Genomic DNA, 14,071 nt, shown 5'->3' with positions numbered 1-14,071 from the left:
AGCTTTAGATATACTTGTACAGTGTGGTCTTGTTGCTCTCCAAATCTGCCATGACAAGAGCATTCCCAGGGTAGTTGACACTCCTTAGGTTAAGGTCCTAGAATGAGAGACAAGGCAAGCAGAGCTGAATCTGGATCCCACACTTCAGGTGACCTCAGCTCACCTCATGTGCCTTGCAGGTCTGTGAGTGGGAAAAGTATTTATTGATATTTGGGGATTGTTTGTTACACAGCATAACCTGCAATAACAGCTAGCACAGAAAACTTCCTGGAAATGAGGACTAATAGAAGACACTATGCAAATGGACAGGGAGCAATTAAGAGAAAATCTGTTTTAGTGCAGGGAGCTGTGAGTACATTGAATAATATTCATAACTGGGCCAAGGCCACCCAATTCACTACATATGAGAAGAATGAATGAAAATGCAGACTCAAACTGGTACTGATCTCTGTGTAATCACTGTTGGTATCTAAACCCCTTGCTCCTTCCTGGCAATGGGTCATTACTGGTGTGCCAATCACAGTTCACCTGTTCCTAACTTCCCTAGCCTCTTTGCATTTCACATAGCTCACAGGAGCTATATGACCCAGTTCTGGTTTTTGAAACCAAAATAAGAATCTTCTCATGGATATCTAGAAAGTCTTTTCTTTTGATGAAAGATGTAGTTTTTAAAAATAATATTATTTTAAATAAATAAATAATTTTAATTTGACCAGAGAGGGACAGAGTGAGAGAGAGAGGGAAAGTGAGAAAACAAGCCTGCAGGTCCAGGACTTGAACTATGGTCAGCCATGTGGGAGTCCAATACACCCAAATGCCAAGCCACCCGCAGGTTCCAAGCAGTCTTTTTCCTTTCTCCTGGTTTGAACAAGGATGCAATCACTGGAGTTAGCCCTCTTGCACCCATGGCCAGGAGAATTTCAGAGACACTGGCCCCATCATCTTTGGGCTGCTGGACCCACGCCTGCAATTCCCTACGCACAGTCATCTCACCGTATGAGGAAAACAACCTCTTCCCTGTCTACGCTACCATAGGAGGGCTTTGTGTTCGGTACCTGCTCTGTACTAGTTAGCTCCCTTAACCACCACAATAGGCCACATTGATGCACACTTACCACAAGCCTGGCACTGCAGTAAGCATTTTTATGGCCGTTATGCCATTTAACCGTCCTAATGATCATATGGAAAGGCGGTATTATTGCCACATGAGAATTGTTTCCAGAGGTTGGGTCTGCTAAAAGCTCTGCTACTCCGCTCCTCCAGTTCTACCCACCTCTGGAGGTGCAAACCCTGGTCCAGTCACACCTGCACCCTCCTCCCGCACAGTCGGCTGGAGTTTTACTCCACCTGAGTATGGAGTGGCAAGGAGTTGCTTTGAGAAACAGAGATTTGAGCCAGGGCCCTCCGCTGCCTCCCGATAACAAGAGTGAAAGTTGTGAACTGCTGCTGGAGAAAAATCGAAGGATTGGGGGGCTCTCAGGTTCCCACAGTATTTCTGAGCTCTGTGCAAGCAAATGGGTAATTGGGATGAGCAGAAAGCATTCTAGGAAAAATCTGAACATCTCCAGATCCTGGAGCCAGCTGGGTCTTTTCCTCCAGAAACTCCAACAGAGGAGAGGGCTGGGCAGTGTGGAAATGTCCCTGCCCAAGTTAGCGGACTGATTCCACTTAAAACAAGCCTCCACTTACTCCTGAAATTACTGCTTGGTATTTTAGTAACCTGTTTAAGAAGCTAACATCTATGGAATAGTTCTTTTCTTTTCTTTAAAAAAAAAAATACAATAGGTAACACTGATGAACACTTAAAAAAAAAAAAAGGCAGATAGGGAGCGCTCATTAAGGTGGAGCGTTAGTTAAGGTGCTGAATTCCCACATAGCTGACAGTGGTTTGGATCCCCAGCCTGGCGGCTTGAAAATCACGCCAGGTGTGTGTGCATGTGTGCCCAACATCCTAAGAGGAAAATGGAGGAGAAGGAATTGTGGTGTGGCCATCCTGGGGGGGAGGGGTGACTTCTCACTTTCTCTCTGGCAAGTGCAAGCAGCCTATGGCAGAAACCTAAAAAAATAAAAGGGTGGGTGGAGGCTGCACTGTCGTAGTTACAGGAGCTGCATCCCTCATTATCAGGTGCACCGGGTCCTGGTGGCTGGAAGCACATGCCAGAAGGCTGTGTGTCACCAGAATCCCGATGATGCGGAGCTGGAGCTGGAGCATGGAGCGCGACCACAGCTCATTGCACAGGTGCTCTCCCTCTCTCCATTTCTCTCTGGTGAAACCCTGCGCCATATAGTAATTTTAAAAAGAAAAGAAAGAAAAAAAGAGAAAAGAACAAACATTATTAATCATTCACTCTTTAGTATGAATTCTTAGTTTCCTTTTTTTTTTTTTTTTAAATATCTAAGCTAAAAGTGCTCATAGACCAAAAGTTTTGTTAGGGGATGTTGAATAAATGTTGCAGAATGAATAAATTCGTGTATGAATGAGCTGCATTCATGTAAGGGCCAGAAAACTGTGGGTGGGCTCCTCTGAGCTGTACTCAGGAGTGTGCATACAAACACACACACACACACACACACACACACACTTTAAGAGGCAATGTGGAGCTTTCTAAGTCTTGGGTAACAGAAGCAATATTCAACAAGCTCAAGATGTTAAAACAAGGGGACTAATATAACAAGATGAAGTTTAACAAGGGCAGGTGTTGAACTCTGAACATTTCTCAAAACTGCCCCACACAGGGAGCAGATGGGGGAGGTGAGGCTTTCCAGCAGCACGTGTGGAAAAGTCTGGGGTCCACAAGTGGATGGCCAGCTGCTGTGACCGGGAGGAGGACCTGACTGCCAAAACCATTAACGAGCTCCCAGCCTTTTCACACGACCAGAGTCTTCAGAATGAGAGACCCTACAGGCCCGTGAGTCAGACCACACTCAGAGTCTGGGACTCAGTACTGGAAAGAAACACAGGCTAGCTGGTGACAAGACCAAAAGCCATGGGACAGAAGGAACAGGAAGAAAAGCAGGGAAGAAGAGTGGCCCCAAAGGAGGAACCATGTTAGGAGTGACTCAAGGCACCTCAGTATTCCCAGTGTCTGGGGCATGGTTGGGGCTTTATAAAGATTTGCTGAGGGGCCAGCAGATGGTAGAATGGTTTCATCGCTGGACTCCCACATAGTCGACCGTGGTTCAAGTCCCAGGCACGGTGACTTGAAACACACCAGGCACATGTGTGCGCATACCCAAAATCCCAAGAGGAGCATAAAGGATAAGGGATTGTGGTGTGGCCATCTCCCCTTGGGGGTTATTTCTCACTTTCTGTCTCTCTGGTGAGTGCATACACCCTATAGCAAAAATCTCTATTAAAAAAAAAAAAGATTCACTGAACAAATTGGGTTGTCCCCTCAAAATATGAAGAGCTTCGTTCCCCATCTGTGGAGGTATTTAAATACAAAAATTGACAGCCTTTTCCTGGTGGTGTTCCAAGAGAGATCCACGTCTCCAGCAAAGACGTGGGAATATATGCCAAGTTCTATTGAGTCCCAAGAATTTTATTCCAGAATGTTAGATATTAGAACCCTCCCATGCCTGTCTCTCAGACCTCTAGTTCTCTCTCACTAGTGACTTCCAAAGGAAAGGGAGGAAGGGAGATACAAGGAAAGGCAGAAGGAGGAAGCAAGAGTGGCCAGTGCAAGAGACGTTTGCTTTCTCTCTGAATGGAGGAGAAGCCAGTTCTCCTTTTCTGTTCTGTTCTTTTCTTTTCTTTTCTTTTCTTTTCTTTTCTTTTCTTTTTTTGGAGAGGTTTTTGCTATAGGGTGCATGTGCTCACCAGACAGACAGAGACAGAGAGACAGAAAGCGAGAAATCACCCCCGAGGGGAGATGGCCACGCTGCAATCCCTTCTCCTCCATTCTCCTCTCGGGATCTTGGGCACGCACGCACATGCGCCCAGCATGAGTTTAAGCCACTGGGTCCAGGATGCGAACCGCGGTCGACTATGTAGGAGTCCGGTGACATAGCCATTACGCTAACTGCTGGTCCCGCAGTTCTCCTTTTCTTATGCCAAGGGGAGAGAACCCCACCTTGTGTGTATCACTGTGTCGGAGGCGCACCGCCCTGCGTGACCTGTCTCTGGATGTGACAGCCTCTGTTCCCTGAGGCCTGAGTCTGTTTTACACCGTTTTGTCCCTGACGGTGCTTGGTACACAGCCTCTGTTGAATGTGTTGAGTGAATGGGTGGATGAACGGATCAGGGAGCGAATACTGCACTGTTCAGACTTTGCTCGAGATGTTTTCTAGGCCAGCGTGTATTTCATACAATATTCTTAGGTGGAGTTTGTGTAAGTTATCGGAGGGAGAAGGAAGCCAGACAGTTGGAGCTGGGGTGGAGAGACATTCTAGAGAGGCGAAAAGTACTCTTGTGGGTTTCAGAAATGTCTGGGATATGAAGCCTGAAGCAGAAACAGCAGATCATACTTACTTTTTCTCTTCTATAAACAGCTATATGTTTCCTAAAGAACAAGTACCAAACACCAAAACTCTTGCTACTTTCTGTGGCTCTTTTCCATGTTTTTCATTTTTGTTTTTTGGTTTGCTTGTTTTGGGTAATAAAATCGTCTGAGCATTTGTCCTTGAAATCCTGGGTCTTGATGATCTATCTGCTTTGCTCTCCCAAGTTCAGACAAATTGTATATTGATCTTATTCCTCGTGTGAGAGCTTTAACGTATAAGTATCTGAGGAAATTTTAATGAGGGCGAGGCTAATCTATTCCTTACTGTGGTATCTACGCTGGAACAAACCTGATGCGTAGTCGGGGCTCAATAAATACTTAGGGAATTAAGCATCTACTCTCTTGATGACATGCACGTTACTAACATCCGTACTTCATCCACAACACTCCAGGTGTCGAGCGGAATTATGACCTCATGTTTAAACTACTGTTTAGGGCCAGCAGCGGCGTGGGGGTTAAGGCAGTTGGATCCCACATGGCTAACTGTGCAGTTTGAGCCTCAGACAGGGCAGCTAGAAAAACACAGTGGGCGTGTGTGTATGCATGCCAGAAAGCTCAAGAGGAGCATGGGGAAGGGACTGTGGCAGGGCCACCCCTGCTAGGAGGTGGTGTCTCACTTTCCTTCTCTCTCTATGTCTCTTTCTCTGTCCTTCTCCGGAGAGCACACACCCCCTATAGCAAACGGGGGGGAAAAAGATGCCAGAGAGGATGTGCGCCTGCTTGTGTGTTCGTGTGTGTGTGTTCGTGTGTGTGTGTGTTCGTGTGTGTGTGTTGGTGTGTGGCGGTTCGTGTGTGTGTGTTCGTGTGTGTGTTCGTTCGTGTGTGTGTGTTCGTGTGTGTGTTTGTGTGTGTGTGTTCGTGTGTGTGTGTGTGTGTGTGTGTGTGAGAGAGAGAGAGAGGGGAGAAGCACCTCCCAGTGGGGTCAGGTCACGGGTGATCGTTTTCCCACCCATTCTCCATCCTGTCAGGAGCCTGGGCATGCGTGTGCATGCCTGGTGTGTTTTTCAAGCAACTTGGGCTAGGACTTAAACCCTACTGGCCAATTGGGATCTGGCTTCCTCTGCACCACCGTTAACCACTGCCCAGAGGGGTGGCCCTTTGGTTAAGAACAAAGACATAAGATGAAGGAAGTGGTCAAGGGTGGTAAGTGAATGAGCCAGGTTCAAAATCAGCACTGCCAGGCTCTCCTGCTTTCCCAAGCTACTAAAGGGACCGTGGCCTTCCGTCCAAGTGAAGCTCATTCTGGCCATCTCCTGTGACCTGCCCGACCCTAGTTGTTCTTGGTCCAGATCTCTGGCAACCTGCTTCAAATGCTTTTGAGAGCAAAGCTAGGAGACAGTATTAAGTGGATACAGTACTAAACTGTAAGGAGTTAGATAAGCCACAGCAGCACCCGTGGGTGGATAGCGGGTTGTGTGTAAACATGGGCTCCCTGCCCTGCGTGTACCTACAGGTCAGTCTGATGATTTCAGCTTGGTAGCACATCCTGAAACAGCAGAGCGGCCTCTAACTCTTCCCTGCCAATCCCGCCCCTGCTGCCTCCCCGCCCAGGGAGAGAAATGCCCTGGAGTCCTGAGAGTGGAGCTTGCTTTGTGCTATAGGTTTTGCCCAGATCTCATTAACTCAGGAAGATGATACTGCAGCCCGTGGAAAGGTATCGGATGCCTGCAAAAACTCCTTAATTGCGGGTTTCCTTTTGCCGTCTGCTCCCTTCATAAATTTGGAAACTATTTTATGTAAATTACCTTCTTTGAATGGGACTATCACATTCTCTTGCTCCATGAGCTGGAGCCGGAGGAGGAGGCATAGCAGGACAGAGGACAACCACCTGGTGAAAGCACCACTTTCCCAGGAGGGGGCCTTGGTAGCTAACCCTGCCTTCCTCCTCTAAACTAGGCTCCTTTTAGTGTGCTCTATGTAATGGTGAGTTTCCTAGACCAAGAACTGGCGGGCAGCAGGACAATGGCAAGGCCGAAATCTTGGCACCACGAGTAACTTTGAGGGCAGGAAGTAAACAGCTTGGCGTTGCCTCAGTTGGGATTGGGTGGTTCTAATAAGGAGGTAAGGAGGGTATGTGGACAAGAGTAAATGAAATGGAGAAAAGGAGATGTTGGTTCAGCTGGCAAGGCAGATCCCAATGAGAAGTTCTATGCAGGCCAGAAGCCCAGAGGAGAGACAGTCCTCCCTCCCAAGAACTGTCTCTAGGTCACCTCTGGTCTCCAAGCCCAAGTCCCTGCAGCTACTCTGCATTTTCATCTGGCTGCCCCATAGACACTTGTGGCCTAACTATTCTTTCTGAGAGTCTCAGACTTTGGAGTTGAATTGTCTGGCTTCTACTCCTGCTCTGCAACTCATTAGCTGTGTGGTCTGAGGCAAGTGTCTGAACTATTCTTGCCTTGATTTTTCCTGACCATAAACGGGGATGAAAACAAACACCTACCGTATAATATTGTGTCATTTCTCTTCATCAGGCTTGGTGCCTAGTAAGGATTTGCTATCGTCATCCTTCCCCTCATCTATTTCTACTTTAAAAAAAATTATTTTATTTATTATTATTATTTTTAAACTTACTATAGACATCAGAGAGAGAGAAAAAGTGAGAAAGCAAGTTGCCAGGCCCAGGACTTGAACTGCCATCTGCCAAGTGGGAGTCCAGCACCCCAGCCACCACGCCACCTGCTGGCTCCCATATCTCTACTAATGAAAGCCAGTCACCCAAGTCAGACATCTCAGCTTATCAGGGCAGCTGGTGGTGTAGTGATTAAGGGGGCTGGGTCCCACATGGCCAGCCATGCAGTTCAGGTCCCAGACCTGACAGCTTGAAAAACATACCAAGTGCGTGTGCAAGTGTTCCTAAAGTCCCAAGAGGAAAATAGAGGAGAAGAGATCACACCGTGGCCATCCCCCTGCTTCCTCACTTTCCTTCTTTTCTCTCTCCCTCCCTATCTCCCCTCACAAGCAGGCTCTTTGTTAAAAAGCTTACAAGTGATAACAACCTTTCCGCTTTAAGCGGATTTTAAAATAAAAATCCGGGACTATTTGGAGGTGTGGTGGTTAAAGTGGCTAGATCCCACAAGGCCTACTGCACAGTTTGAGTCCTGAATCTACAGACTTGAAAAACATGACAGGTGCATGTGCATGCATGCCCAAAGTCCTGAGGGGAAACTGGAGAAGGGCTTGCAGTATGGTCATCCTCCCTGGGAAGTGCTGCTTCACCTTCTCTCTCTCTCTCTCTCTCTCTGACAAGTGCATGTGCCCTATATCAAATTAAAGGGAAAAAAAAGTTAAAAACTGGGTTGGCCCCAGTGGTTAAGGGAGCCAGATCCCACATGGGACCATGGCCCCTGCAGCTTGAGGAACACGTCTGGTATGTGTGCATGCATACCCCAAATCATGACAGGATGGAGAGAGGGAGGAGGGGAGATTGTGGCATGACCACGCCCCTTGGTGATTGCTTTTCCTCTTGCTCTCCCTCTCTTTCTCTCTGGTGAGTGCACATGCCCTCTGGCAATAAAAATAAATAAGTAAATAAATAAATAATAAAAACTCACCCATCGTGGGCCACTTTAGAGGGAGAAACCCTAAGAGGATTTCCCAGTGATGCTCAGTTTTCAAGTTTGAATTCAGAGTTCTCGCTGTTGGCTTGCCTTTTAATCAACAATTACGAAAACAAGTGGTTGGTTTACAGGCTTTCTAAACTAACGACTGAAACTTGGCTTTCCTAGGAAGGCAGTGGAGAACCCCAGTGGTGTGGTGGATGCCTTGTTATTGGTAACTTTCGGAATCCTGCTACGCTGGCCCACCTTATCCCTACAAAGCAAAGAAAGGTGAAGACAAGTACTAACAGAGGTCTAAAAATATATCAACAAGAATAAATGTGTTGTGAGGAAATTCCAAGATTTATTAAATGCACTTTCAGTGAAAGAAGCCCTACAGAGAATTTCTTAATAAATTTCAAAGACAGGAGCTGTTTGGTCGCTGGAGAAGCCTATATAAAGCGATTGTGGTATTTGCGGAATGTGGAACCGTGGATTGCCTGGGGCGATTGTCCAACTAAGCATCACAATCATCTCCTTTCTGGGACAATGGTTGGGGTTAGATGAAACTCAGGTCTGCATGATGGCAGATTCTGTTAGTGTCATGGACTCCTCAGTTTGGAAAGAACTTAGTAGTGTAGCCCTTTCTTCTTTTTTTAAAATTTTTTTTGGAGAGGTTTTTCGCTATAGGGCGCGTGCGCTCGCCAGCCAGCCAGAGAGAGACATAGAGACAGAAATGGAGAAATCACCCCCCAGGGGGGTTGGTCACGCCGCAATCCCTTCTCCTCCATTCTCCTCTCGGGATCTTGGGCACGCACGCACATGTGCCCGGCGTGAGGTTTAAGCCACCGGGTCCGGGACATGAACCGTGATCGACTACGTGGGAGTCCAGTGACATAGCCATTACACTAACTGCTGGTTCTCTAGTGTAGCCCTTTCTACATGTAATCTATGCTCCCACACTTAGAGATCTGTGGCCAAAAGAGACACTGCCTTTATTTTAAACACCTTGGTAACTCATTCCAAAGTCCAACAACACCCACATCCAGGAAATTCTTCTTGTGTAGCCTGAATCCCTTCTGTTCCTACGTAAGCTCATTTCCTCTCATTCTGCCCAAAGCAGAAATAGGGAACAGCTGCTCCCCATCACTGGTTCATAGACTTGAGGACGTTTATTCCGTCCATCCCCTACATCTTCTCTTCTCCAGAATAAATACCCCAAACCCCAGAAACATTCTTTGAGACTTACCCAAACCATGGTGGCCGATTACTAAGTGCTTCCTTAAATCTCAAAGCTGGTGTGAGGCAGCAGCTTCCGTTCTTGAATAGCACACTTTATTGTGTAGACATGGGTATCCGGTGATACAGAGCTCTGAGAGTAAACAGAGCCTCCCTCTAGTGACCGAAGACTCCTGGCCACCTTGTTGTCCCAGCATGGCCAGTGTGAAGTTCAATCCATCCTCCCCTCAAAGTACCATTGCCACAATAGTGCATTTTAAAATTAATTGAAGAATTTGTGTTAGGATCGTGCATGCACCTGAGAATGGGGAAAGAGGAGGAAAGAGAGCGAAGGCATTTCCGCAGCTATAATGCCTCAACACTGTTTCTCCAGTCCTCAGCTCCTGGCAGTCCTGGCTACCTGCACAGCACCCGGGGGTGTTCTGGCTGACCCTGCACTCCAAACCTTCAGTTGTCGACGTGGTTTTCAGCCTGTAGAGCACTGCAGCGCTGGGCTGGAGTATTTCTTACTATTAACTCTACACCACATGCTGCTACACACTTTGTGTAGATCATCACACTTAACACAACCAATCTGTTGGATACTTTTAACTGTAATTCATAGATGAAAAACAACTTCTAACGATCTCACTATTAATACGTGACTGGCACTTGAACCCACAGCTCTGATCCATAACCCAAGCTCTTGCCACGATGCCTGGCTAAGATCTGGTTTCCCCTCTGAAGAGTCCCATCAAGACAGGCATGATGGGAATGGTCAGAAACAGACCAGAACAACTCTCTACAACGTTGTTTCTGGAGTGAGAGCCCTTTCTAATTCTCATTCCTTTTTTTCTTATCTCTGCAGAGTAGGCTAGTGTTTCAGAAAGCTCTTTCATTTTATTCTTTATCTAAAACGTCAAACAATGCATTACATGTATGTTTAATTATGATTGCCTATATATACTTGGCTCTTCATTAGTCTTGGCCTGTTCCAAGGCAGGGACTTAGCTTTGTTTCTATATTTTCTGCACCTATGTCATCTATTGAGTGGACACTGGAAATATGTTTAGAATATGACTCACTCTCTGAATGAATGAATGAAACATACACAAACTTACTTTCTTTTTTTTTTTTTTTGTTTACAAAGACTCTTGTTATGTGCTTACCAGAGAGACAGAAAGTGAGAAGCCAAGCCCCAGGGGAGATGGCCATACCACAATCCCTTCTCTTCAAGCCACCATGTCTGGGATTTGAACCGTGGTTGACTGTGTGGGAGTCAATATCTTAACTCTACGCCACCTGCTGTACTCTCCCACACCCCTGCACAAAACCTTAATCACTAACTACCCAGTTCTCAAATTCAAAAGTACTTACAGGTACATATGGATCTCTTTGAATAAATGCTACTTCCACATTTATTCCCATCACAACACTGTTTGAGGGGCATTGAACAGTGGGGAGATAAAGAATCTAATCTCATTTTCCCCATAAATTCTGAACATGATCTTGGAAAAGTCACTTGTTTCTTCATCTGAAAAATGAGGAGAGCTGGTCTGGATGATATTTGAGGCATTTTTTAGTCCTAAATTTCCATAGTCCATAGAATTCTATGGCTATCTATCTACCTTAATCAGACTTATCTAAATAATCACAAAAAATACTACTTTATGCTAGAGAAACACAGTCATAATAAACTAAGCAAAACCAAATGCCCTTCAATATCCTGTTGTGAACTATAAAAGGTCCCCTAAAATCACATTTTCCCCTTGAAACAGGATGTAGGAAAAATATTTTCCTATTAAATCCTTTTAAAGTGCAAGGGAAAGTATTTATTCTGTGATTTGCCGTCCAACTCAATAAAAAGTGGAGGATTCAGCCATCTTAATTATGGAAGACACTGTCAAAAAAAGCTAAGGTGGTGGAAATTCAAGTTGGAAACCAAGACGCCATGCCAACAAAACAATGCACAAGTTCTCTGAAGGGAGTTTTCAAGTGTGTATCAAGAAGTTTATTTCTGCCATTATGTTGGGGGAAACCAGTAAATGAGTTTTTATGAGGTGATTTATAAAACCCCTGGGGTGGACGAAGCAAGCACTGTGAAGAAGTTGCACCAAACTTCCAAACCTGTGGGGTGAGGGGAGAAGAGGACGTGAACTTGGGTGATTGATGGTCATAATGTTGCGAGTTGAGTTTTTTAGGGACGTTAAACAATGTGGAATAAGTACCTTAAGTGAGGTAGAAAGAGCTAGAAGATGTCAGAATAACACTGCTGTGAACTTCCAATATTGGAAAGCCTCCTACTAGATCAAATCCTTCCGTAGACTCTCAGGGTGTCATCAGCAGGCCTGCACACGCTAGCTGAGAAGTGGAAAAGAGTAGCAGATCTCGTCATTCATCCAAGAGGGCACACATGGGTATTTGCCCAGTTCATAATCACCCCACTTTTCTGTTGGAGCTACCTTTCTATGGTAGGAAGAATAATGCCCCCACCACCAAAGATATCTAAGTCCTAATCCCCAAATGTGTAAATATGCATGTTACATGTCAAGGAGGAACCAAGGGTGCAGGTAGAACGAAGACTGTTAATTAGCTAGTCTTCGGAGAGAGGTTATTCTGGACTGTGTGGGTGCGCCCAACATAATGACAAGGTCTTTAGCAGTGGAAGAGGGAGGAAGAGGAGTCGGTGTAAGGATAATGTGGCGTGAGGATGGGACTTGCCATTGCTGGATTTGAAGGTGGAAGGTGGGGCCGTACACCAAGGAGAGCAGGCAGCCTCTAGGAGCTGGAGAAGGCAAGGAAACAGATTCTCCCCACAACCTCCAGAGTAGAGTACAGCTTTGACGAAACTTTAATTTTAGTCTGGCGAGACCCATATTAAACTTTTGACCTCTAGAACTGTATGATAACACATTTGCTTTTTTTTTTCCCCCCAAGGTTTTTGCCATAGGACGCATGTGCTCACCAGAGAGAGACAGGAACAGTGAGAGGGAAAGTGAGAAATCACCCCTTGCGGGGATAACCACGGCACAATTTCTTCTCCTCCATTCTCTTCCTGAAATTTTGGGCACACACACAAGTACCAGGCATGATTTTTTAAGCTGCCAGGTCTGGAACTTGAACCATGGTCAGCCATGTGAAAGTCCATCACCTTAACTACCACACTGGCTGTCCCCCCACATTTGCTTTGTTTTAAGCCACTAAATCCGTGGTCATTGGTCCCAGTGGCAGTAAGAAACAAGCATGCCCCCACCAGAGAGCACATCCTGACAGCCACGTTTGAGCCATGTAACTCTGGATGCCGAGCTCTAGCTGATGCCTGTGGGAAATGGGGCAAGACTATGTCTTAAGCTGTGCCCGTGGCACTCAGCATCCTCAGAATTTGGTCTTGGGATTGATACAACAATCTGTGACTAGAAGCATTACATATAAGTCCAGGAGTTGAGGGGGGCCTATGTCCCCTCAGGAACAGAAGCAAAAGCTGGCCTGAGGTAATAATTAGGTTTAGGTTAAGAAGAGAGAGGCGGACAAAGAGCGAGCTCTGGTAGTGTTCTGGCTCCCAGCACCCTCTGAAGTTAGGTATGATTCTGCAGAACGTACTTACTCTACCCACGTCACTGCCCCTCTGGTTTGGGTCAAAGCTAAGGCAACAGAGCAAACGTCCTCAGCTCAGAACTACGGGGACCAGCAGTTAGCGTAATGGCTATGTCGCTGGACTCCCATGTAGTCGACTGCGGTTCGCGTCCCGGACCGGGTGGCTTAAAACTCACACCGGGCGCGTGTGCGTGTGTGCCCAAGATCCCGAGAGGAGAATGGAGAAGGGATTGCGGCATGGCCATCCCTCCTGGGGGGTGATTTCTCGCTTTCTGTCTCTCTGTCTGTCTGGTGAGTGCCCGTGCCCTATAGCAAAAACCTCTCCCCCCGACCCCCCAAAAAAGAGAACTGCAGATAGATTTTCCAAATGGAAAATGCCCTAAAACCAGAGGACTAGGATTTCTTCCACGGGGATGTACCTGGTATTTAGGGGGAAATCCCTGCCCGTAGGATTCAGAAGTGATTAATATTAAATCGCTCAGAAAGTCAGGATGCATTTTTGCATAGAAAAACAGAAAAATACATTGTGACTTTCCCGACGACCTCGTAGGTGCTCCTGTATTTTTCAGAGTCTCAGAGAGGTGAATCAACTTGCCCAAGGTCACAGAGCTAGTGAGTAAAGCAGCTAGAATTCAAAGTCTTTCCATTTCTATCTATCTATATCAAGGATTTATATATATCCTATTAGTCATCCTCTGCTAAATGCTTCCTGGACTTCTGTTTTAATTGGGAAGAGTTCAGAGATTTCATAAATGTTCCTTAGGTACCCTGAAAAAAATGCCTTGGGTACTAAAATACTCAAGGCTACCACTGTCTGGAGAGGAAAACAGTGAACGTGTGATGGAACGGCAGCAGGTCCAGGCCTCATAATGCTGAGAACTGCAGGTTGGATAGATGACAGTTAGCAGAGCAATCACTTCTGGTTCTCCCTTCTTCTTTTTTATTTTTTGTTTGGAGAGGTTTTTGCTATAGGGCATGTGCGCTCACGAGAAAGACAGAGAGAGACAAAGAGACAGAAAGTGAAAAATCACTCCCACCTCCATTCTCCTCTCGGGGTCTTGGGCACGCACACACACGCATGCTTGAGTTTAAGACACTGGGTCCAGGGAACCAGCAGTTAGCGTAATGGCTATGTCCCTGGACTCCCACGTAGTCGACTGCGGTTTGCGTCCTGGACCCGGTGGCTTAAAACTCACGCTGGGCGCATGTACGTGCGTGCCC

At 46.3% G+C, this 14,071-nt stretch overlaps 1 long non-coding RNA gene across 1 annotated transcript in view; it reads right to left on the bottom strand.

Moving 5' to 3' along the window:
* Positions 1-11,259: 11,259 nt before the first annotated feature.
* LOC102473921 (uncharacterized) overlaps positions 11,260-14,071 on the bottom strand; it is an 8,341-nt gene continuing 5,529 nt past the window's right edge. Inside the window, exons 4-5 of the long non-coding RNA XR_001369402.2 lie at positions 11,485-11,617; positions 11,260-11,383 (exon numbers count right to left, since the gene is read on the bottom strand). This is a non-coding gene — a long non-coding RNA (uncharacterized LOC102473921). The remainder of the gene's footprint in view (positions 11,384-11,484; positions 11,618-14,071) is intronic.

The sequence above is a fragment of the Tupaia chinensis genome, unplaced genomic scaffold (assembly GCF_000334495.1).
Source record: "Tupaia chinensis unplaced genomic scaffold, TupChi_1.0 Scaffold141490_1, whole genome shotgun sequence".
Taxonomy (NCBI): Eukaryota; Metazoa; Chordata; class Mammalia; order Scandentia; family Tupaiidae; genus Tupaia; species Tupaia belangeri.
The sequence above is the reverse complement of the archived record's forward strand: the minus strand, read 5'-3'. Positions and strand labels throughout refer to the sequence as shown.